The sequence below is a fragment of the Salvelinus fontinalis genome, chromosome 33 (assembly GCF_029448725.1).
Source record: "Salvelinus fontinalis isolate EN_2023a chromosome 33, ASM2944872v1, whole genome shotgun sequence".
In the NCBI taxonomy this organism is placed as follows: Eukaryota; Metazoa; Chordata; class Actinopteri; order Salmoniformes; family Salmonidae; genus Salvelinus; species Salvelinus fontinalis.
This window is the reverse complement of record NC_074697.1, coordinates 32,884,633-32,907,608: the sequence shown is the minus strand read 5'-3', so window position 1 is coordinate 32,907,608 and position 22,976 is coordinate 32,884,633. Positions and strand designations below refer to the sequence as shown.

Sequence of the window (22,976 nt, the reverse complement as noted above, 5' to 3'; positions counted from 1 at the left end):
CAAACGGACACATATTATACCCCTTATTACACCCTATACCACAGCACACAATTACAAATTCCAGAAATTTCAACGTATTTTTGCCATAATGCAAAAGACAATAGAAAGCTTCAATCATGAGTGGAATTATATACATGGTGTATTGTAAAATGTTTCAATTAAACCTAGCTCCATTAAGAAGTCATGAAGTGTTGATCCAACACAGCCCTCTCAGGCAACACTAAAAAAACGAGTCTGTCTCAATTCAGTACCATTCTCCATCTGAAATATTGACCATTATGGGAAAATCTTGCTTAAATGCATGGTGTCTGTCAGGGCTATCCCATGCAATTTGGTAGCAATAGCCTATACTGTATGAGGAATATGTTTGGGAAATTGAGACAATGGTAATATTGAGACAACAATGGCAATTTACAGCCTACCACGTTTCAGAAATATTCATACAATGCATTGCACTTTTTAAAATGTTTTGCATATTATATTACTGACTAATGTTGACAGATATCATTGTACAAAACTTAAATACTGTACACTGTACTACTGTATATGCAGTCTCAAATTCTAGCTTCTTCAAGTCACCTTAAAAAGAAGGTCAGTGCTATCCGAGCTCCTTGGGACGTCCCTACCCTAAAACGGGTAGGGACTTCCCACTCTGCTGTCCATAACATCCCAAACCATCTCAATTGGGCTGAGGTTGGGTGTTTGTGGAGGCCAGGCCATCTGATGCAGCACTCCATCAATCTCCTTCTTGGTCAAATAACCCTTACACAGCCTGGAGGTGTGTTGGGTCATTGTCCTGTTGAAAAACAAATGATTGTCCAACTAAGCACGAAACAGATGGGATGGCGTATCGCTGCAGAATGGTGTGGTAGCCATGCTGGTTAAGTGTGCCTTGAATTATGAGTATTTCTGTAAATTGATGTGGCTCTCTGCAAAATCACCAGATGTTTTGGAACTACTGAACATAACGCGCCAATGTAAACTGAGATTTTTGGATATAAATATTAACTTGATCGAACAAAACATACATTTATTGTGTAACATGTTGTCCCGGGAGTGTCATCTGATGAAGAATATCAAAGGTTAGTGATTCATTTCTCTATTTCTGCTTTTAGTGACTCCTCTCTTTGGTTGGAAAATGGCTGTATGCTTTCTGTGACTAGTTGCTGACCTGATGTTGTGCTTTCGCCGAAAAGCCTTTTTGAAAAATCGGACACTGTGTTTGGATTAACGAAAAGTTTATCTTTAAAATGGTGTCTAATACTTGTATGTTTGAGAAATTTGAATTATGAGATTTCTGTTGATTGAATTTGGCGCCCTGCAATTTCATTGGCTGTTGGCGAGGGTTTCCGCTATCCATTCCTAGACAGGTTAACCATTGTAACTAATAGACTAGAAACAGAATTTAACTAGTTAAAGGTTGATTTGTAATTCATATATACAGAAATAGAATTTAAAAAAACAGTACACTACACTTCCTATGCATCATGTAAATACTCTAAAACCGGTTCATCTCCATATCTAATGCCCTTCATCTGCATTGGTCTGATAAACACAGGATAGGTGTAGTATTTCATCAAATGAGAGACTTAATTTCAACCAGAGAATGTGAAACACTTTATTGAAAGGAGTTCATTATCCAAGTAATATAAATACATGCATTATACATATTATAATTGTAATATTATAAGTTCAATCTGTACTTCTATGCACATCTGATGTGCATTATAAAAACAAAGGAAGAAAGAGGTGGCGAGAGAGGTGTAAAAGACAAAAAGGGAAAGAGGTAAGGACATAGGAGCAGGGAAGGCAGCATATGTTTAATGAATCACAGTGCTACCCTAATATTCTCTCAGTTCATCACAATTACATAATAGTGTCTCTAGTCGGCCCGAAGGTTATCTTAAAAGCGGGTGAAGTGGCGATGATGGGCCTGGGGGTTGGCATCCTCTCTCACATCAAAACATATCTGCAGACAAGAGACAGATGGAGAGAGAGGGAGATAAGCATGTTTAAGCCTTGTGTTTTTATTTTTTATTCTAACATTGTTAGTCATCATAATAATCAGAAGGTGAAATGGCAAAACTGACCTTGGGTCATTAACTCTGGGACTACTGCATCACTATCTGCATTTCAATGTAAAGCATCTCTTTAATAATACTTCCTGTTGACCTGACACCTCTGATCATGCTGTGCCCTCTATGTAGTCAGTGGAGATGCGGGAGGGGTTCACCGACACAGCTGATATAACCTAGAGGATTTAACGAGAAGAGGAGAGAGAGATGAAGTGAAGGAGAGAGACTGTTTTTGAGAAAATAAGGTAGTTAAAGAGAGTGTTCAACAGGAATCTCTGTGTGTGGCCTCACCTGGTGTCCACACTAAGTGGCTGCAGAGTACTTTATGCTGAAAAACATGAACGGATACACGAGGACAAACAATATAGCGTAGTTATAGAAATAATGAAGTGTCTTACTATTCTCCATGGTTGGCCATCTTACCTATTCTTTGAAGGTGGAAAGAGTCACAGATATACACATGAGCCTGCTTACTGCACAACACAATCCATCAATCAGATTGATACATGAGTGTGTAGGTGTGGGTTGTTGGGTGTCTAATTGTTCTACATTTTTTCAATATGGGTGATTTAAGTTAGGTCAACATTAAACCACAATAAGCACAGCCATTTTTCCAGCCAAAGATAGCAGTCAGAAAAAGCAGAAATAGAGATAAAATTAATCACTAACCTTTGATTATCTTCATCAGATGACACTCATAGGACTTCATGTTACACAATACATGCATGCTTTGTTTGATAAAGTTCATATTTATAACAGAAAATCTGAGTTTACAATGGCGCGTTACATTCACTAGTTCCAAAAACATCAAGTGATTTTGCATAGCCACATCGTTTCAACAGAAATACTCATCATAAATGTAGATGATAATACAAGTTATACACATGGAATTATAGATATACCTCTCCTTAATGCAACCGCTGTGTCAGATTTCAAAAAAACTTTACGGAAAAAGCAAATCATGCAATAATCTGAGACAGAGCTCAGAACAATAGCCAAATTCGCCGCCATGTTGGGGTCAACAGAAACCAGAAAATACATGATAAATGTTTCCTTACCTTTGATGAACTTCATCAGAATGCAGTCCTAGGAATCCCAGGTCCACAATAAATGCTTGATTTGTTCGATAATGCCCGTTATTTATGTCCAATTAGCTACTTTGGCTAATGCGTTGGTAAACAATTCAAAAGTCACAAAGCGCGTCCACTATAACGTGACGAAATGTCCAAAAGTTCCATAACAGTCAGTAGAAACATGTCAAATGATGTACTGAATCAATCTTTAGAATGTTGTTAACATACATCTTGAATAACGTTCCAACCGGAGAATTAGATTGACTTCAGATGAGCAGTGGAACGGAGGTCCTCCTCACGTGAATGCGCATGTGAAAGCATGGTCAGCTCGTGGCAGTGATTACTCATTCCTGTCTCCTTCGGCCCCCCTTTACATTAGAGTCATCAGACAAAGTTCTAGTGACTGTTGACATCTAGTGGAAGCCATAGGAAGTGAAAACTCATCAATATCTCGCTGTAATTTCAATGAGAGCTTGGTTGAAAATCTGCCACCTCAGAAAAAAAAAAAAAAAGTTATGTTATACTCACAGACATAATTCAAACAGTTTTAGAAACTTCAGAGTGTTTTCTATCCAATACGAATAATAATATGCATATATTAGCAACTGGGACTAAGGAGCAGGCAGTTTACTATGGGCACCTCTGTGCACCTTTCATCCAAGCTACCCAATACTGCCCCTGCAGCCATAAGAAGTTAAAATAGCCTGTTTTGTTTCTGTACAGACATCACACCCTTACCTAAACAGCACCCTCACCTGAGAAGTATAAATCAAAGGGAGAAACTGGGAATTGAATAACTCCAGTTGACATAGCTAAGTAAATGGAAGAATAGAGCCTTTGGTTGTGCATAGTGAAATCTATGGTGTTGCCAGGGAACAGCACCTTCTTCGAAGAAGTAGGAGGTGAAGATCTCCCGCACACGGATTGCCTCTCTTGCTGCATTGTTGGACCCCATCCTTGAAACATCCTGCAGAGCAGCAGACTTCTCCTCTGGCACACAGTGGCAAGCTGCAGATCCCCTCCTGGTCCTCGTGTCCATCCTCATGAAGTTATGCAGGACACAGGTAGCCTTCACACACCTGCATTCCTCTAGGAGGCAGTCCCAGATGGCTCTGGTCACCCAACCTTGCAGTGCTCTACACGTTAACTGTAGGCAATCGTTTTGAAGGAATCTCCAGTTAAAAGGTATCTGTAGGAATATGGAAGATAATGTAATTTAGACTTTTACATCACCAGGTCATTGTGAATTACTAAAGTATAATATCCCTTATAACAAATCATGATAACATTGGATTGATAGATGCATGGGCACACATGTGCATGTGTAGCATGTGACAATAGCAGGATCATATCAAGGATAGCATCACAAATGAATACATAAATACTACTTGAAGCTTGAGGATGAGTTGATCATTTGAATCAGCTGCGCAGTGCTAAGGCAAAAACAAAAATGTGCACCCCTTTGAGTCCCCAGGACCAGGACTGAGAACCACTGCTCTTCATTGGGACCTCTTCATATGTAGACAGGCTATCATAGCGCTCTTTATCTGAGGACAGAAAACCTCACAAGAAATAGACTTCATTATAGTCAAATTACACCGCACTGAATATTATGTTACTATTATCTCCGTCCTCACTTCTAGGGACAGGAACTACACAAAAGTACCTGCCCTATACAGAATAGCCTACTCTCTCACTTTGGCAGTTGGGGCTACTATCCGTTCACCCTCCTCCATGGCTGTTAGCTAGCTACCTACAAATGCATTTGAAGTTTGTTTTTTACAGTGATAAATACATCAAGATAGCTAGCTAATATGAAGTTAGCTAGCTAAGTGAATTAAATATCACCAGCTACCTATCTATACAGTATGTGAAGTTGGTTCGATAGCTAGCTCATTTTGCAGCTCATTTGAGTTAGCCTGCACTGTAGCTAGTTAGCTAATAATGCATTGTTTTTTTTACATTTTCAAAATGTATTTACTTACTTGAATAGGTTCTCTTAGCCATGTGGACAATTGGAAATAGAGCAGCAAAGTTTGTTTGTCACCAGAGTGTTTTAGAGGATATTACTATTTAACCATGTACCCATTTAATAACCAGACCTTCATACAAATTGCTATGCTGAATTCTTGACGTACAATTGAACGTGCTGCTATATACTGCCAACTCGCCCACAAACGAGTCACAATGGGCGGCCTAAGCGGCACGCTGCAATTTACCGCTATCTAGTGTACATGCACCGTTACATGGGAGCGGACAGTACACACTATAACATAATGTTCTGAATAATGGCTAAGTCTACCTCGCTCTTTAATTGACTAAATCGCTTAGGAGTAACAAACACAAGTCCAACATCTATCATAAAGTGCTAAACTACCTGTTCACTACTCTCCTGCTCTCCATGGATGTGCACCTCAACCCTGGGCCTAACATCACCGAGCCAGCGATACTCACCGGAGTGGAAAGCAGTGGATGGCCAGGTCCTCAAATCATCGCCAGGTCCTCAAATCATCGCCGCCGCGGAAGTGGGTGAGTGTTATGCACATTTGTGGCCTGCTGGAGTTCATTTTGCAGGGCTCTGGCAGTGCACCTCCTGGCACAAAGGCGGAGGTAGCGGTCCTGCTGCTGGGTCGTTGCCCTCCTACGGCCTCCTCCACGTCTCCTGATGTACTGGCCTGTCTCCTGGTAGCACCTCCATGCTCTGGACACTACGCTGACAGTCACAGCAAACCTTTTTGCCACAGCTCGCATTGATGTGCCATCCTGGATGAACTGCACTACCTGAGCCACTTGTGTGGGTTGTAGACTCCATCTCATGCTACCACTAGAGTGAGAGCACCGCCAGCATTCAAAAGTGACCAAAACATCAGCCAGGAAGCATAGGAACTGAGAAGTTGTCTGTGGTCACCACCTGCAGAATCACTCCTTTTTGGGGGGTGTCTTGCTAATTGCCTATAATTTCCACCTTTTGTCTATTCCATTTGCACAACAGCATGTGAAATTTATTGTCAATCAGTGTTGCTTCCTAATTGGACAGTTTGATTTCACAGAAGTGTGATTGACTTGGAGTTACATTGTGTTGTTTAAGTGTTCCCTTTATTTTTTTGAGCAGTGTATATATAGATGTGTGCCTTTCCAAATCATGTCCAATCAATTGAATTTACCACAGGTGGACTCCAATCAAGTTGTAGAAACATCTCAAGGTTGATTAATGGAAACAGAATGCACCTGAGCTCAATTTCAAGTCTCATAGCAAAGGGTCTGAATACTTATGTAAATATGGGATATCTGTTTTTTATTTGTAATACATTTGCAAAAAATTCGGAACCTGTTTTTGCTTTGTCGTTATGGAGTATTGTGTCACAATCGTCGTAACTTTGAATAGAGGACCAAGGCTCAGCGTGATAGAAAGACATCTTCTTTATTATGAAGACGAACAAACGAACAAAAACAACAAACAGACGACCGTGAAGCTATTCAAAGAAAAATAGTGCTGACACTAAACACTACACATAGACAATTACCCACAATAGCCTACTGCCTATGGCTGCCTTAAATATGGCTCCCAATCAGAGACAATGAATGACAGCTGTCTCTGATTGAGAACCATTCAGGCAACCATAGACTTACCTAGACACCTACACTCAACACAAACCCATACACTCTACCAAAACCCCCTATACCATACAACCACCCCAGATGAGACAAATACACACAAACATCCCCCCTGTCATACCCTGACCTAACCAAAATATTACAGAAAACAAAGATAACTAAGGCCAGGGCGTGACATATTGTGTGTAGATTGATGAGGTAAAACATTTATTTAATCCATTTTAGAATAAGGCTGTAACGTAACAAAATGTGGAAAAAGTCAAGGGGTCTGAATACTTTCCAAATGCACTGTATGTGTATGCAAAGAGCAGACAAGCTGCACAAAAACTCACTACTGTAATGGTTCATGTTACAAAGTGGCTCAGTGACTCATGTTTGCATCTCAATGTGAGAAAAACTGTCTGCAAGTATGCTCTCTGTGAGAGCTGCCCAAGTCTTGCACCACCTATCACACCTTTACATAAAACATAAAGATATGGCTAAAGGACAATCAGACTTGTGAACATAATCCCTAGCTGTGTATTGTCACTTTCCATGTTATCTGTTGTCTGTAGCTTGTGAGGTGTTGAAACACTGTGTTGCCTTTATGTATTTTGTTTTGTTGCTTTTTGTGCTATTGCTCTGTCTGCGTCCTACGTGTTGCTTGTCCTATGTAGCTCCGCATGTGCTCACTGCTCATTGTTTGTCTGTATTGTTGTTGTAATTGTTTTTAATAACATGCCCAGGGACTGAGGTTGAAAATTAGCTGGATGGCTAAAATCGTCACTTTTACTAAAACGTGGATTAATGGAATTTAAAAATGAAAATAAACTCAAACTAATTGTCCATCCTCAGTTTTCACCCATCACAGCCATTGAACTCTGTAGCTGTTTTAAAATCACCAATGGCCTCATGGTGACATCCCTGAGCAGTTGTCTTCCTGTCCTACAGCTCAGTTCAGAACAATGACTGTCTGTGATTTGTCTGGGTAGTTTAATACATCATCCACAGCATAATTATTAACTTGACCATGCTTAAAGTGATATTCAATGTCTGATTTGTTATTGTTACCCATCTACCAATTATTGCCTTTCTTTATGAGGCATTTGAAAAGCTCCCTGGGCTTTGCTGTTGGATCTGTGCTATAAATTTAATACTTGACTGAGGGACCTTACAGATGTTGTATGTATGGGGTACAGAAGAGATGTTAGTCCTAGAAAAATGGCGACCCCTATTGTTACACATGGAGTGAGTCCATGGAGCTTATTATGTGATTTGTAAGCCACGTTTTACTTCTGAACTAATTTAGGGTTGCATAAAGAAAGCGGGTGAATACTTATGAAACAGCAATTGTTTAATTTCATTTTTATTAATTTGGATACATTTGTTTTCACTTTGACATTTAGTATATTGTGTAGCTCAATGACCAACAAAAATCACAATTAAATCCATTTCAAAACCACTGTCACGTTCTGACCTTAGTTCCTTTATTTTGTCTTTTGTTTTAGTTGGTCAAGGCGTGAGTTGGGTGGGTAATCTATGTTTTCTATTTCTGTGTTGGTTTTCTGTGTTTAGCCTGATATGGTTCTCAATCAGAGGCAGCTGTCAATCGTTGTCCCTGATTGGGAACCATATTTAGGTAGCCTGTTTTCTGTTGGGTTTTGTGGTTGGTTGTCTTCAGTCTTTGTGTGTCTGCACCAGATAGAACTGTTTCGGTTTTCACTTTTGTTGTTTTTGTATTTGAAGTGTTCAGTTTTGGATTTATTAAATTAAGATGAACACTAACCACGCTGCGCTTTGGTCCTCTCCTTCCACCGACGAAAGCCGTTACAACCACTTTGTAACGCAACAAAATGTGGAAAAAATCCAAAGGGGTGAATATTTATAATACCCACTATATGTGGCCTCACGTACAGACATTTCTGAAGGCCTGGTTGCTCCAGCTCTACACTGGGTGTTATACGAAGTAGGGTTGTTTTCCTAAAAGCCAGATAAGGTACCCTGTATTCATAGGCCTAGCAGCTTTATGTGTCTGTAGCTTTTGTCTGGATTCTGGAATGAATCAATTCTTTACTGGCGAATGAGAACAGGCTAGTTGAGCAAAGCAATAGTAGGCCTAATGTTACAAACATTCATGCAAAGAGACAGAGAACTAGATATGGGATGGTAGTATGATGAGGCCAATTCTGTGGAATTTCTATGTTTATTATTTTGTTCGGATAATCTGTTCCCATTTGTGTTGTGAGTCTTGTAGTGGGTTTGGTAGAAAGCCTGAACCCTCTTATGATTATCAAAGTTAGTCAATTATCTACTCGGGCTATGAAGTTAATGTACAAAATCTCCCTGGGAGGCTATTGGACAATAGGCCTAACTATGTTTTGTTATGCATTATGGCTATATTTTTACTAGCATTGGAAAATGTATCAATTGAAGCTCAAATCAAGTTGAGTGTTTGAAAGAACCCAGAACTGGTTCACACTCACAAGTTTCGGAACCAGAATGTCCGAAAACCTACAAACCACTACAAGGGCTTATAACAGTAGTGTTACATGAATTCCTGTTCGCCTATCTCTCTGTCCACTACCACTTCAAAGCCTGTGGTTGTAAAAAGAAAGTAGGCCTAACAGGCTTAGTGTATTTGCATGTAACCCCAGACAACCTCTATCTCCTTCCCTTCTTATATTATGTAAAGATCTTACCTGTGAAAGCTGGGGGCTTTGCCCGGGGCTTGTATCAGGTCAGGTTATGGGCCCCGAGGTTACCGAAGAACAGAGGATGGTGTGTCATTATCACGCTGTGTGTGTACATGTCACGATCGTCATGGGAAGAAGTGGACCAAAGCGCAGCGTGGTACGTGTTCATTCTATTTATTTATTAACTGAACTGATCAACAAAACAAAATACGAACGTGACGTTCTGCAGGGCAAAATAACAACCTGTGCAAAATTAAGAACCCACAAATGAAAGAGGGAAAAAGGACTGCCTAAGTATGATTCCCAATCAGAGACAATGATAGACAGCTGCCTCTGATTGGGAACCAGACTCGGCCAAAAACAAAGAAATAGAAAACATAGAAATAAAGAAACTAGAATGCCCACCCTAGTCACACCCTGGCCTAAGGGTGTGACAGTACAGTGCTGTAAAAAGGTTTGACCCCTTTCTAATTTTCTCTACTTTTTCATATTTTTGATACTGAATGTTATCAGATCTTCAACCATCTAATATTAGATAAAGGGAACCTGAGTTTACAAATAACAAAAAAATGGATACTTATTTATTTAAGTTATGCAACATCCAAATCCCATGTGGAAATAGTAGTTGCCCCCTTAAACTTAATAGCTGGTTGTTCCACCTTTAGCTGCAATGACTGCAACCAAATGCTTCTTGTAGTTTTTGATCGGTCTATTACATCTCTGTGGAGGAATTTTGGCCCACTCTTCCATGCAGAACTGCTTTAAATCAGCGACATTTGTGAGTTTTCAAGCATGAACTGCCCATTTCAAGTCCTGCCGTTACATGTGAATTGGGATTAGGTCTGGACTTTGACTAGGTCATTACAAAACATTAAATTAGTTGCTTCTTAGACATGTTCATGTACAGTCGTGGCCAAAGATTTTGAGAATGACACAAATATTAATTATCACAAAGTCTGCTACCTCAGTTTGTATGATGGCAATTTGCACTTACTCCAGAATGTTATGAGAGTGATCAGATAAATTGCAATTAATTGCAAAGTCCCTCTTTGCCGGGCAAATGAACTGAATCCCCCCAAAACATTTCCACTGCATTTCAGCCCTGCCACAAAAGGACCAGCTGACATCATGCCAGCGATTCTCTCGTTAACACAGGTGTGAGTGTTGACGAGGACAAAGCTGGAGATCACTCTGTCATGCTGATTGAGTTCGAATAACAGACTGGAAGCTTCAAAAGGAGGGTGGTGCTTGGAATCATTGTTCTTCCTCTCTCAACCATGGTTACCTGCAAGGAAACACGTGCCGTCATCATTGCTTTGCACAAAAAAAGGTTTTCACAGGCAAGGATACTGCTGCCAGTTGATTGCACCTAAATCAACCATTTATCGTATAATCAAGAACTTCAAGGAGAGCGGTTAAATTGTTGTGAAGAAGGCTTCAGGGCACCCAAGAAAGTCCATCAAGCGCCAGGACCGTCTCCTAAAGTTGATTCAGCTGCGGGATCGGGGCACCACCAGTACGGAGCTTGTTGAGGAATGGCAGCAGGCAGGTGTGAGTGCATCTGCACGCACAGTGAGGCAAAGACTTTTGGAGGATGGCCTGGTGTCAAGAAGGGCAGAAAAGAAGCCACTTCTCTCCAGGAAAAACATCAGGAACAGACTGATATTCTGCAAAAGGTACAGGGATTGGACTGCTGAGGACTGGGGTAAAGTCATTTTCTCTGATGAATCCCCTTTCCGATTGTTTGGGGCATCTGGAAAAAAGCTTGCCCGGAGAAGACAAGGTGAGCGCTACCATCAGTCCTGTGTCATGCCAACAGTAAAGCATCATGAGACCATTCATGTGTGGGGTTGCTTCTCAGCCAAGGGAGTGGGCTCACTCACAATTTTGCATAAGAACACAGCCATGAATGAAGAATGGTACCAACACATCCTCCGAGAGCAACTTCTCCCAACCATCCAGGAACAGTTTGGTGACGAACAATGCCTTTTCCAGCATGATTGAGCACCTTGCCATAAGGCAAAAGTGATAACTAAGTGGCTCAGGGGAACAAAACATTGATATTTTGGGTCCATGGCCAGGAAACTCCCCAGATCTTAATCCCATTGAGAACTTGTGATCAATTCTCAAGAGGCGGGTGGACAAACAAAAACCCACAAATTCTGACAAACTCCAAGCATTGATTATGCAAGAATGGGCTGCCACCAGTGAGGATGTGGCCCAGAAGTTAATTGACAGCATGCCAGGGCGGATTGCAGAGGTCTTGAAAAAGAAGGATCAACACTGCTAATATTGACTCTTTGCATCAACTTCATGTAATTGTCAATAAAAGCCTTTGACACTTATGAAATGCTTGTAATTGTACTTCAGTATTCCATAGTAACATCTGACAAAAATATCTAAAGACAGTGAAGCAGCACACTTTGTGGAAATTAATATTTGTGTCATTCTCAAAATTTTTGGCCACGTCTGTAGACTTGATTGTGTGTTTTGGATCATTGTCTTGCTGCATGACCCTGCTGCGCTTCAGCTTCAGCTCACAGACGGATGGCCTGACATTCTCCTGTAGAATTCTCTGATACAGAGCACAATTCATGGTTACTTCTATTAAGGCAAGTCGTCCAGGTCCTGAGGCAGCAAAGCATCTCCAAACCATCACATTACCATCATGCTTGACCATTGGTATGAGGCTCTTTCGCAAGGCATAATGGGACCCAAGTCATCCAAAAAGTTGACTCAAGTTTGCCAAAAAGCACCTGGATGATCAACAAGACTCTTGGAAAGAATTCTCTATGGAAAGAACATGATTCAAAAGTATAACTTTTTGGATGACATGGGTCACATTATGCCTGGCAAAAACCAAACACTGCATTCCACAGTAAGAACCTCATACCAACGGTCAAGTGGTGGCAGTGTGATGGTTTGCGGATGTTTTGCTGCCAAAGGACCTGGATGACTTGCCTTAATATAAGGAAGGGGGAAAATCCTTTTTCACGGCCTGGTTGAGTTCTGACGGGACCTCTAGCCTTTGTTTGGAGGATGTTTGCTGCCAGGTTGTCATAAGCACATCACATACTGTAGCTGCTGGGTGAAGGCTTAAACAAGAACTTCAGACTACATGTACATTTGAGTCATTTAGCAGACACTCTCATCCAGAGCAACTTACAGTTAGTACATGCATCTTATGTTACATGAGACAACCACATATCACAATCATAGTAAGTACATTTTTTCTCATAAATTAGTTATCAGCAAAGGCAACTATTATTAGGAGCATAACAGTCAGTCACGCACTGCACAGCAGACCTATTTTATTATGTCAAGTTTTTATTGTTACATAGACTGGATAGGTGCAGTGAAATGTGTTGTTTTACAGGGTCAGCCATAGTAGGATGATGCTCCCAGAGCAAATGTTTTTCTTTTCGGCTCAGTTATTGGAACCAGCGACCAACGTGCTAACCGCTAGGCCAGTGGTTCTCTAACCTCTCCTCGGGGATCCCCAGCCGTTTCACAGTTCTGTTGTAGCCCTGAAATAACTAACTAACCTGATTCACCTAGTCAAGGGCTTGATGATTAGTTGACGATTTGAATTGGGTGGGCTAACTGTGGAATAATTTATATAATATACTAGCCTAAACAAGATATACTGACAAAAGCATATATCACAGCATACTACAGGTCGTGGAGAGACCAACAACTTTTTGGACTTTTTGCCCATCTGCATTTACCCAATTGGATTAACTATTAGCTAGATCAGAAACTATTAGTTAGACCACGAATTGTGTTGCTACATATAGTTAGCAACATATTGATGAGTTGAATGTCCCCCACAAAAAACATTCCACTGGCACTCAGCCAACTAAGTATCATGTACTGTGATTATAATATAGGCCTACCTGTTACACCTGACCCTGGTTAGATTTAGCCCGTCTTTCATACGCATTCAACGGCATTGGTGAGCGCTAACACCCACAAAACATGACCATGCAGGTTCTAAAATGGTGTATTTTATTAATTTCTTGGATTTGAGAAATAAGTGTAGCCTACTAACACAATAAAGCTCTGTGATCTTCCTCTTTTAACAGTGGGCATCAAAACTGCTTTCAAAGGCGTGTTTTCCCACGACTACATTATGAACATTGTACAATGACTGGGCATGTATATTTCTCTCCGTGTGCGGCACTTGCAATTTCAATGAGCCTGACAGGCTGAACAATTGAATAGGTATACTATTCGTTCTACTGTGGGATTGTCTGACTTTGCTGTTACCTACTTGTGTTGTTGGCTGTGGAAAATTACATGTGGACAACCATTTTTAATTTGATAATTCAACTAACCAAAGGTACCGGGTGTCAGCTCCACCTGGCTCTCGTTTGGATCATAGGTGGGACCCGGACCAATTAAACCCCTGGTCGAGCCCCCCAAAGGGCGCAGGACCTTCCTTCATTTGAGGGGTGAAAAAATTATAAACAATTATGTAGCGAACTTTATACTGTTCCATTGATCGAGTTCACATATTTAGCTAGAAATCATTCAGAAAATATACCACCAGCATCACTGCAATTAATACAATACACCCCTCCCCCCCATCTCCCGCTCCCTCACCTCATCTCTCATACAAGACCATGTTAATGTGTCACTCAAAGATACCTTTCATTTAACTGCAAGTTGAGTGGAGGTGTGGGTATATGCCATGACACACATTTGGTTAAATTAATTCCTCATGTCTCTTAACTATCTCTTCTTGGTTTAATCATTAACTCTGTGCCATCCAATAGACAGAGTCCTGCGCACAGGTGCGCTCTGAGGATTTTTATCTCACCATCATATCTCCTCCTTCGCAGAATTACTTGATGATGCGGCTATATACTCACACACCTTGTGAAATAGAATATGTATTGGTGTATGCTACTGCATTAAGTGACGTGCATAACTTAAATTGATTTATTCTGATTTAATGAAAGAGGCGGCACAGATGTGGATCACAATGACTCCAACGGCCCATTGTAACACGTTACATGTTTAACAGCTTTAGATCATCAAATTAGATTGCTTGGAGAAAAGGGGATATAGGGCTCAGGCGTCACTGCTACTGCAAAATTAAGATTAGTTGTAGCCTACATACTCACCGACCCTGCAGCAGCTCTCTTTACAGGATCGGAGCATTCCCGGAGCATCCCCACACAATCTACTGTATAACCCTACCGGATCCATGGTGAGTGTCCTGGTCACATCATTTGACACTTAAACATTTATGAATGTCTTGTTGTCCATTTTCCTAAAAAAATCAACTTTTTCTTGAGTTAAAGGTCCAATACAGCTGTATTTATCTCAATGTCAAATCATATCTGGGTAAAAATGAAGTACCTTACAGCGATTCGTTTTCAGTCTTTTCAAACGTGCATTATCATCGTTTTCACAATTTCACAGTATTATTCTGTGGAAGTATACATTACCGGTCAAAAGTTTGGACACACCTACTCATTCCAGGGTTTTTCTTTATTTGAACTAATTTCTACATTGTTGTAACGGCTCTCTTTCGGTGAGTGAGTAGACCAAGGCGCAGTGGGTGATGAATACATAATGTTTATTTGACAAGACGGAAAAACACGAAACGAAATACACTTGAATGAATTACAAAATAACAAAACGAACTAGACAGACCTAAACTATGAACTTACATGAAACGAGGAACACATAAACAGGAACGTCCGAACGAACGAGACGAGACAGTACCGTGGTGCAAAATACACAGACACAGCGACAATCACCCACAAACAAACAGTGAGAACAACCTACCTTAATATGACTCTCAATTAGAGGAAAACGCAAAACACCTGCCTCTAATTAAGAGCCATACCAGGCAACCCAAAACCAACATAGAAACAGAAAACATAGACTGCCCACCCAAAACTCACGCCCTGACCATCACACACATACAAAACAACAGAAAACAGGTCAGGAACGTGACAGAACCCCCCCCCCCCCCTCAAGGTGCGAACGCCGGGCGCACCAGCACAAAGTCCAGGGGAGGGTCTGGGTGGGCATCTGACCACGGTGGTGGCTCAGGCTCCGGACGCTGTCCCCACACCACCATAGTCACTCCCCGCTTCTGTATTCCCCTCCCAATGACCACCCTCCAACTAAAACCACCTAAATGAAGGGGCAGCACCGGGATAAGGGCCAGCACCGGGATAAGGGGCAGCACCGGGATAAGGGGCAGCACCGGGATAAGGGGCGGCAGGTCCTGGCTGAGGGACTCTGGCAGGTCCGGGCTGAGGGACTCTGGCAGGTCCGGGCTGAGGGACTCTGGCAGGTCCGGGCTGAGGGGGTCTGGCAGGTCCGGGCTGAGGGGGTCTGGCAGGTCCGGACTGGGTGGCAGCTCCGGACTGAGGGGCAGCTCCTGACTGTGGGGCAGCTCATGACTGTGGGGCAGCTCATGACTGTGGGGCAGCTCATGACTGTAGGGCAGCTCATGACTGTAGGGCAGCTCATGACTGTAGGGCAGCTCATGACTGTAGGGCAGCTCATGACTGTAAGGCAGCTCATGACTGTAGGGCAGCTCATGACTGTAGGGCAGCTCATGACTGTAAGGCAGCTCATGACTGTAGGGCAGCTCATGACTGTAGGGCAGCTCATGACTGTAAGGCAGCTCCTGACTGTAAGGCGGCTCCTGACTGGCTGGCGGCTCCTGACTGGCTGGCGGCTCTGGCAGCTCCTGACTGGCTGGCGGCTCTGGCAGCTCCTGACTGGCTGGCGGCTCTGGCAGCTCCTGACTGGCTGGCGGCTCTGGCGGCTCCTGACTGACGGACGGCTCTAGCGGCTCCTGACTGACGGACGGCTCTAATGGCTCGGGACAGACGGGCGGCTCAGAAGGCGCTGGGCAGACAGATGGCTCAGACGGCGCTGGGCAGACAGATGGCTCAGACGGCGCTGGGCAGACAGATGGCTCAGACGGCGCTGGGCAGACAGATGGCTCAGACGGCGCTGGGCAGACAGATGGCTCAGACGGCGCTGGGCAGACAGATGACTCAGACGGCGCTGGGCAGACAGATGACTCAGACGGCGCTGGGCAGACAGATGACTCAGACGGCGCTGGGCAGACAGATGACTCAGATGGCGCTGGGCAGACAGATGACTCAGACGGCGCTGGGCAGACAGATGACTCAGACGGCGCTGGGCAGACAGATGACTCAGACGGCGCTGGGCAGACAGATGACTCAGACGGCGCTGGGCAGACAGATGACTCAGACGGCGCTGGGCAGACAGATGACTCAGACGGCGCTGGGCAGACAGATGACTCAGACGGCGCTGGGCAGACAGGCAGTGCAGAAGGCGTTGGGCAGACAACCGACTCAGACGGCGCTGGGCAGACAGGCAGTGCAGAAGGCGTTGGGCAGACAACCGACTCTGCCCTGCTGAGGCGCACAGTAGGCCTGGTGCGTGGTGCCGGAACTGGAGGTACCGGGATGACGGCACACACTTCAAGGCTAGTGCGGGGAGCAGGAACAGGGCACACTGACCTCTCGAAGCGCACTATAGGCCTGGTGCGTGGTACCGGAACTGGAGGTACCGGGCTGAGGGCACGCACCTCAGGGCGAGTGCGGGGAGAAGGAACAGTGCGTACAGGGCTCTGGAGACGCACAGATGGCTTAGTGCGTGGTGCCGGAACTGGAGGCACTGGGCTGGAGACACGCACCATAGGGAGAGTGCGTGGAGGAGGAACAGGGCTCTTAAAACGCACTGGAAGCCTGGTGCGTGGTGTAGGCACTGGAGGTACTGGGCTGGGGCGAGGAGGTAGCGCCGGAAATACCGGACCGTGCAGGCGTATTGGCTCCCTTGAGCACTGAGCCTGCCCAACCTTACCTGGTTGCATGCTCCCCGTAGCCCGTCCAGTGCGGGGAGGTGGAATAACCCGCACTGGGCTGTGTTGGCGAACTGGGGACACCATGCGTAAGGCTGGTGCCATGTAAGCCGGCCCAAGGAGACCTACTGGTGGCCAGATATGTAGGGCCGGCCTCATGACATTTGGCTCAATGCCCAATCTAGCCCTACCAGTGCGGGGAGGTGGAATAACCCGCACTGGGCTATGCACCCGTACAGGAGACACCGTGCGCTCTACTGCGTAACACGGCGTCTGCCCGTACTCCCGCTCTCCACGGTTAGCCTGGGAAGTGGGCGCAGGTCTCCTACCTGCCCTCGGCCCACTACCTCTTAGCCACCCCCCCCCCCCCCCAAGAAATTTTAGGGTAGTACTTGCGGGCTTCCAGCCTTGCTTCCGTGCTGCCTCCTCATAACGTCGCCTCTCCGCTTTCGATGCCTCCAGCTCCGCCTTGGAACGGCGACACTCCTCTGGCTCTGCCCAGGGTCCTTTACCGTCCAGGATCTCTTCCCATGTCCAATCCTCCTTTTCCCACTGCTGCTGTCGTTGCTGTCCGTTAACCCGCTGCTTGATCTGGGTTTGGTGGGTGATTCTGTAACGCTCTCTTTCGGTGAGTGAGTAGACCAAGGCGCAGCGGGTGATGAATACATAATGTTTATTTGACAAGACGGAAAAACACAAAACGAAATACACTTGAATGAATTACAAAATAACAAAACGAACTAGACAGACCTAAACTATGAACTTACATGCTTTTTGCTTTATCTTGGCCAGGTCGCAGTTGCAAATGAGAACTTGTTCTCAACTAGCCTACCTGGTTAAATAAAGGTGAAATAAAAAAATAAAAAAAATAAACATGAAACGAGGAACACATAAACAGGAACGACCGAGACGAGACAGTACCGTGTGGTGCAAAATACACAGACACAGCGACAATCACCCACAAACAAACAGTGAGAACAACCTACCTTAATATGACTCTCAATTAGAGGAAAACGCAAAACACCTGCCTCTAATTAAGAGCCATACCAGGCAACCCAAAACCAACATAGAAACAGAAAACATAGACTGCCCACCCAAAACTCACGCCCTGACCATCACACACATACAAAACAACAGAAAACAGGTCAGGAACGTGACAATTGTAGAATAATAGTGAAGACATCAACACTATGAAATAACACATATGGAATCATGTAGTAACCAAAAAAGTGTTAAACAAATCAAAATATATTTTATATTTGTGATTCTTCAAAGTAGCCACCTTTTGCATTGATGACAGCTTTGTACACTCCAGGCACATGTGTAATTTCATAGTTTTGATGTTTTCACTATTATTATACAATATAGAAAATAGTAAAATTTCAAGAAAACCTTTGAATGAGTAGGTGTGTCCAAACTTTTGACTGGTACTGTATATAAAACACAGGAAAATCACATTTTTGACTGCAACTGGGCCTTTAATGTTCATCAGCACATTGTGATTGTGTTCCCCGGCAATTTAGTGCAATTGCAGACTTGCATGTGACTAGTTTTATTTAAAAAAATATGTACTGTGCATTCGGAAAGTATTCAGACCCCTTCCCCTTTTCCAGATTTTGTTACGTTACAGCCTTATTCTAAAATTGATTAAATTAATGTTTTCCGTCAACAATCTACACACAATACCCCATAATGACAAAGCGAAAACAGGTTTTTAGAAATGTTTGCACATCCTTATTTACATAAGTATTCAGACACTTTGCAATGACTCAAAATTGAGCTCAGGTGCATCCTGTTTCCATTGGTCATCCTTGAGATTTTTCTACAACTCGATTGTTGTCCACCTGTGTTAAATTCAATTGATTCGACATGATTTGGAAAGGGACACACCTGTCTATATAGGGTCCCACAGTTGACAGTGCATGTCAGAGGAAAAAACCAAGCCATGGGGTCTAAGGAATTGTCTGTAGAGCTCTGAGACAGGATTGTGTCGAGGGACAAATCTGGTGAAGGGTACCAAAAAATGTCTGCAGCATTAAAGGTCTCCAAGAACACAGTGGCCTCCATCATTGTTCAATGGAAGAAGTTTGGAATCTATGGTCACTCTGACAGAGCTCCAGAGTTCCTCTGTGGAGATGGGAGAACCTTCCAAGAGGACACCTATCTCTGCAGTACTCCACCAACCAGGCATTCATGGTGGTGGCCAGAGGGAAGCCACTCTTCAGTAAAAGGCACATCACAGCCTGCTTGGAGTTTGCCAAAAGGCACCTAAAGGACTTTCTGACCATGAGAAAGAAGATTCTCTGGTCTGATGAAACCATGATTGGCCTGAATGCCAAGCGTCACGTCTGGAGGAAACCTAGCACCATCCCTACGGTGAGGTTATGGTTGTGGCAGCATCATGCTATGGGGATGTTTTTCAGCGGCAGGGACTGGGGGACCAGTCAGGATCGAGGGAAAGATGAACGGAGCAAAGCACAGAGAGATCCTTGATGAAAACCTGCTCCAGAGCGCTCAGGACTTCAGACTGGGGCGAAGGTTCACCTTCCAACAGGACAACGACCCTAAGCACACAGCCAAGACAACGCAGGAGTGGCTTCGGGACAAGTCTCTGAATGTCCTTGAGTGGCCCAGCCAGAGCCCGGACTTGAACCCGATCAAACATCTCTTGTGAGACCTGAAAATAGCTATGCAGCGACGCTCCCCATCCGACCTGAAAGACCTTGATAGGATCTGCAGAGAAAAAATGGGAGGAACCCCCCAAATACAGGTGTGCCACGCTAGGAGCGTCATATCTAAAAAGACTCAAGGCTGTAATCATTGCCAAAAGGTCCTTCAACAAAGTACTGAGAAAAGGGTCTGAATACTTATGTATATGTAATATAAACCTGTTTTTACTTTGTTATTATGGGGTATTGTCTGTAGATTGATGAGGAGAGAATATTTAAAAAAATATTTTAGAATAAGGCTGTAACATAACAAAATGTGGAAAAAGTCAAGGGGTCTGAACACTTTCCGAATGCACTGTATTTAAGTTTGATTCAAAGTTTTATAAAACATAGCGTGGCCTACACTGTTGACTGAAGTGCTGAAATTTTGTGAACGTGCCAAGGGAAAGTCGGACGAAACAGGTGCATGATGCTGATCGCTACAACTGTCGAGGAACCTTCTACGCATTTCATATTACGACATGGGAAATTGCAGATAGCTTGAGGCAATCTACTTATTTAGTTATATTTTAAACACATCTGGTTGTTGAATTTATTCGATCTAACTGGAATTCACATCAAATGAGGATGTTGCATCTAAGGTTCCTTGGAGCCAATTTGTGATAGTTCCATACAAGAGAGACAGACAGATCACGGCTCTAGCGGCTCCTGTCTGGCGTGCGGCTCTAGCGGCTCCTGTCTGGCAGACGGCTCTGTAGGCTCATGGCAGACGGGCGGCTTAGCAGGCTCATGGCAGACGGGCGGCTTTGCAGGCTCATTGCAGACGGATGGCTTTGCAGGCTCATTGCAGACGGATGGCTCAGACGGCGCTGGGGAGACGGATGGCTCAGACGGCGCTGGGGAGACGGATGGCTCAGATGGCGCTGGGGAGACGGATGGCTCAGATGGCGCTGGTGAGACGGATGGCTCTGGCCGGATACGGCGCACTGTAGACCTGGTGCGTGGTGCCGGAACTGGAGGCACCGGGCTAAGGATAAGCACCTTCCTACTAGTGCGGGGAGCAGGGACAGGGCACACTGTACTCTCAAAGCCCACTCTATACCTGATGCGAGGTACCGGCACTGGTGACACCGGGCTGAGGACAAGCACATCAGGATTAGTAGGGGGAGAAGATACAGTGTGTACAGGGCTCTGGAGACGCACAGGAGGCTTAGTGCGTGGTGCCGGAACTGGAGGCACCGAACTGGATACACGCACTACAGAGAGAGTGCGTGGAGGAGGAACAGGGCTCAGGAGACGCACTGGTAGCCTAGTGCGTAGTGTAGGCACTGTAGGTACTAGGCTGGGGCGGGGAGGTGGCGCCGGAAATACCGGACCGTGGAGGCGTACTGGCACTCTTGAGCATTGAGCCTGCCCAACCTTACCTGGTTGAATACTCCCGGTTGCCCGACCAGTGCGGGGAGGTGGAATAACCCGCACCGGCCTATGTAGGCGAACTGGGGAAACCATGCGTAAGGCAGGTGCCATGTATGCCGGCCCGAGGAGACGCACTGGAGACCAGACACGTTGAGCCGGCCTCATGACACCTGGCTCAATACCCAATCTAGCCCTGCCAGTGCGGGGAGGTGGAAACATCAACACTGTCTGCTGACGTTGGGGCGGTGTAAGGGCAGTCGTAGAGTTGGCCCCCTACGAAGCTCAGATCTTGGCAAGTCTGGGCAGTGCGCTGTAAAACAAACATGCACGAGGGATAGCTCATCAATAAAGTCATAGCTTATCAATTAAAGGCCTTATAGTAGATAGCCTAAAGTAGACCATATTTGTTCAGTCGAACTATCAGAAATGTCATATTGGAAGTATATCATTGTATATTATAACATGTTTATGATCATCAATTGTGACAATAATTGATCACCTAATGCAGATAGATGTAATGAATTTGTAAGGGCTGTCGCCCTCCTCTTCTTCGGACGAGGAGAGGAGAGAAGGATCAGTCGACCAAAATGCAGCATTCGGGAAATAAGCCATCTTTTATTTGAACACGACGATGGCAACACGAAAAACAAAACACTTTCAAAATTACAAAACAAGAAAACGACGTAGACGAAAAACCTGAACATGAACTTACATAACTAACGTAACACTCACGGACAGGAACAGACTACATCAAAACGAAACGAACAGCCAAACAGTCCCGTATGGTGCAAACATAACACAGATACGGAAGACAATCACCCACAAACAAACAGTGAGAACACCCTACCTAAATATGACTCTTAATTAGAGGAAAACGCAAACCACCTGCCTCTAATTAAGAGCCATACCAGGCAACCCAAAACCAACATAGAAACAGAAAACATAGACTGCCCACCCAAAACACACGCCCTGACCATAAACACATACAAAAACAACATAAAACAGGTCAGGACCGTTACAGAACCCCCCCCTCAAGGTGCGAACGCCGGGCGCACCAGCACAAAGTCCAGGGGAGGGTCTGGGTGGGCAGTTGACCACGGTGGTGGCTCAGGCTCTGGACGCTGTCCCCACACCACCATAGTCACTCCCCGCTTCTGTCTTCCCCTCCCAATGACCACCCTAAAACTAACATCCCCTAAATGAACGGCCAGCACCGGGAGAAGGGGCAGCACCGGGACAAGGGGCAGCACCGGGACAAGGGGCAGCACCGGGACAAGGGGCAGCACCGGGACAAGGGGCAGCACCGGGACAAGGGGCAGCACCGGGATAAGGGGCAGCACCGGGACAAGGGGCAGCACCAGGATAAGGGGCAGCACCGGGATAAGGGGCAGCACCGGGACAAGGGGCAGCACCGGGACAAGGGGCAGCACCGGGACAAGGGGCAGCACCGGGACAAGGGGCAGCACCGGGATAAGGGGCAGCACCGGGACAAGGGGCAGCACCGGGACAAGGGGCAGCACCGGGATAAGGGGCAGCACCGGGACAAGGGGAGTGACTATGGTGGTGTGGGGACAGCGTCCAGAGCCTGAGCC

The 22,976-nt window shown here is 44.7% G+C and overlaps 1 long non-coding RNA gene across 1 annotated transcript; it reads right to left on the bottom strand.

Annotated features, from left to right (window-relative positions):
- Positions 1-1,646: 1,646 nt before the first annotated feature.
- LOC129832071 (uncharacterized) lies at positions 1,647-5,617 on the bottom strand. The gene is made up of 3 exons (XR_008755864.1): positions 4,607-5,617; positions 2,091-4,337; positions 1,647-1,969 (listed from the first exon to the last, which is right to left on the bottom strand). It is a non-coding gene; the product is annotated as an uncharacterized LOC129832071 (long non-coding RNA).
- Between the last annotated feature and the right edge of the window lie 17,359 nt (positions 5,618-22,976).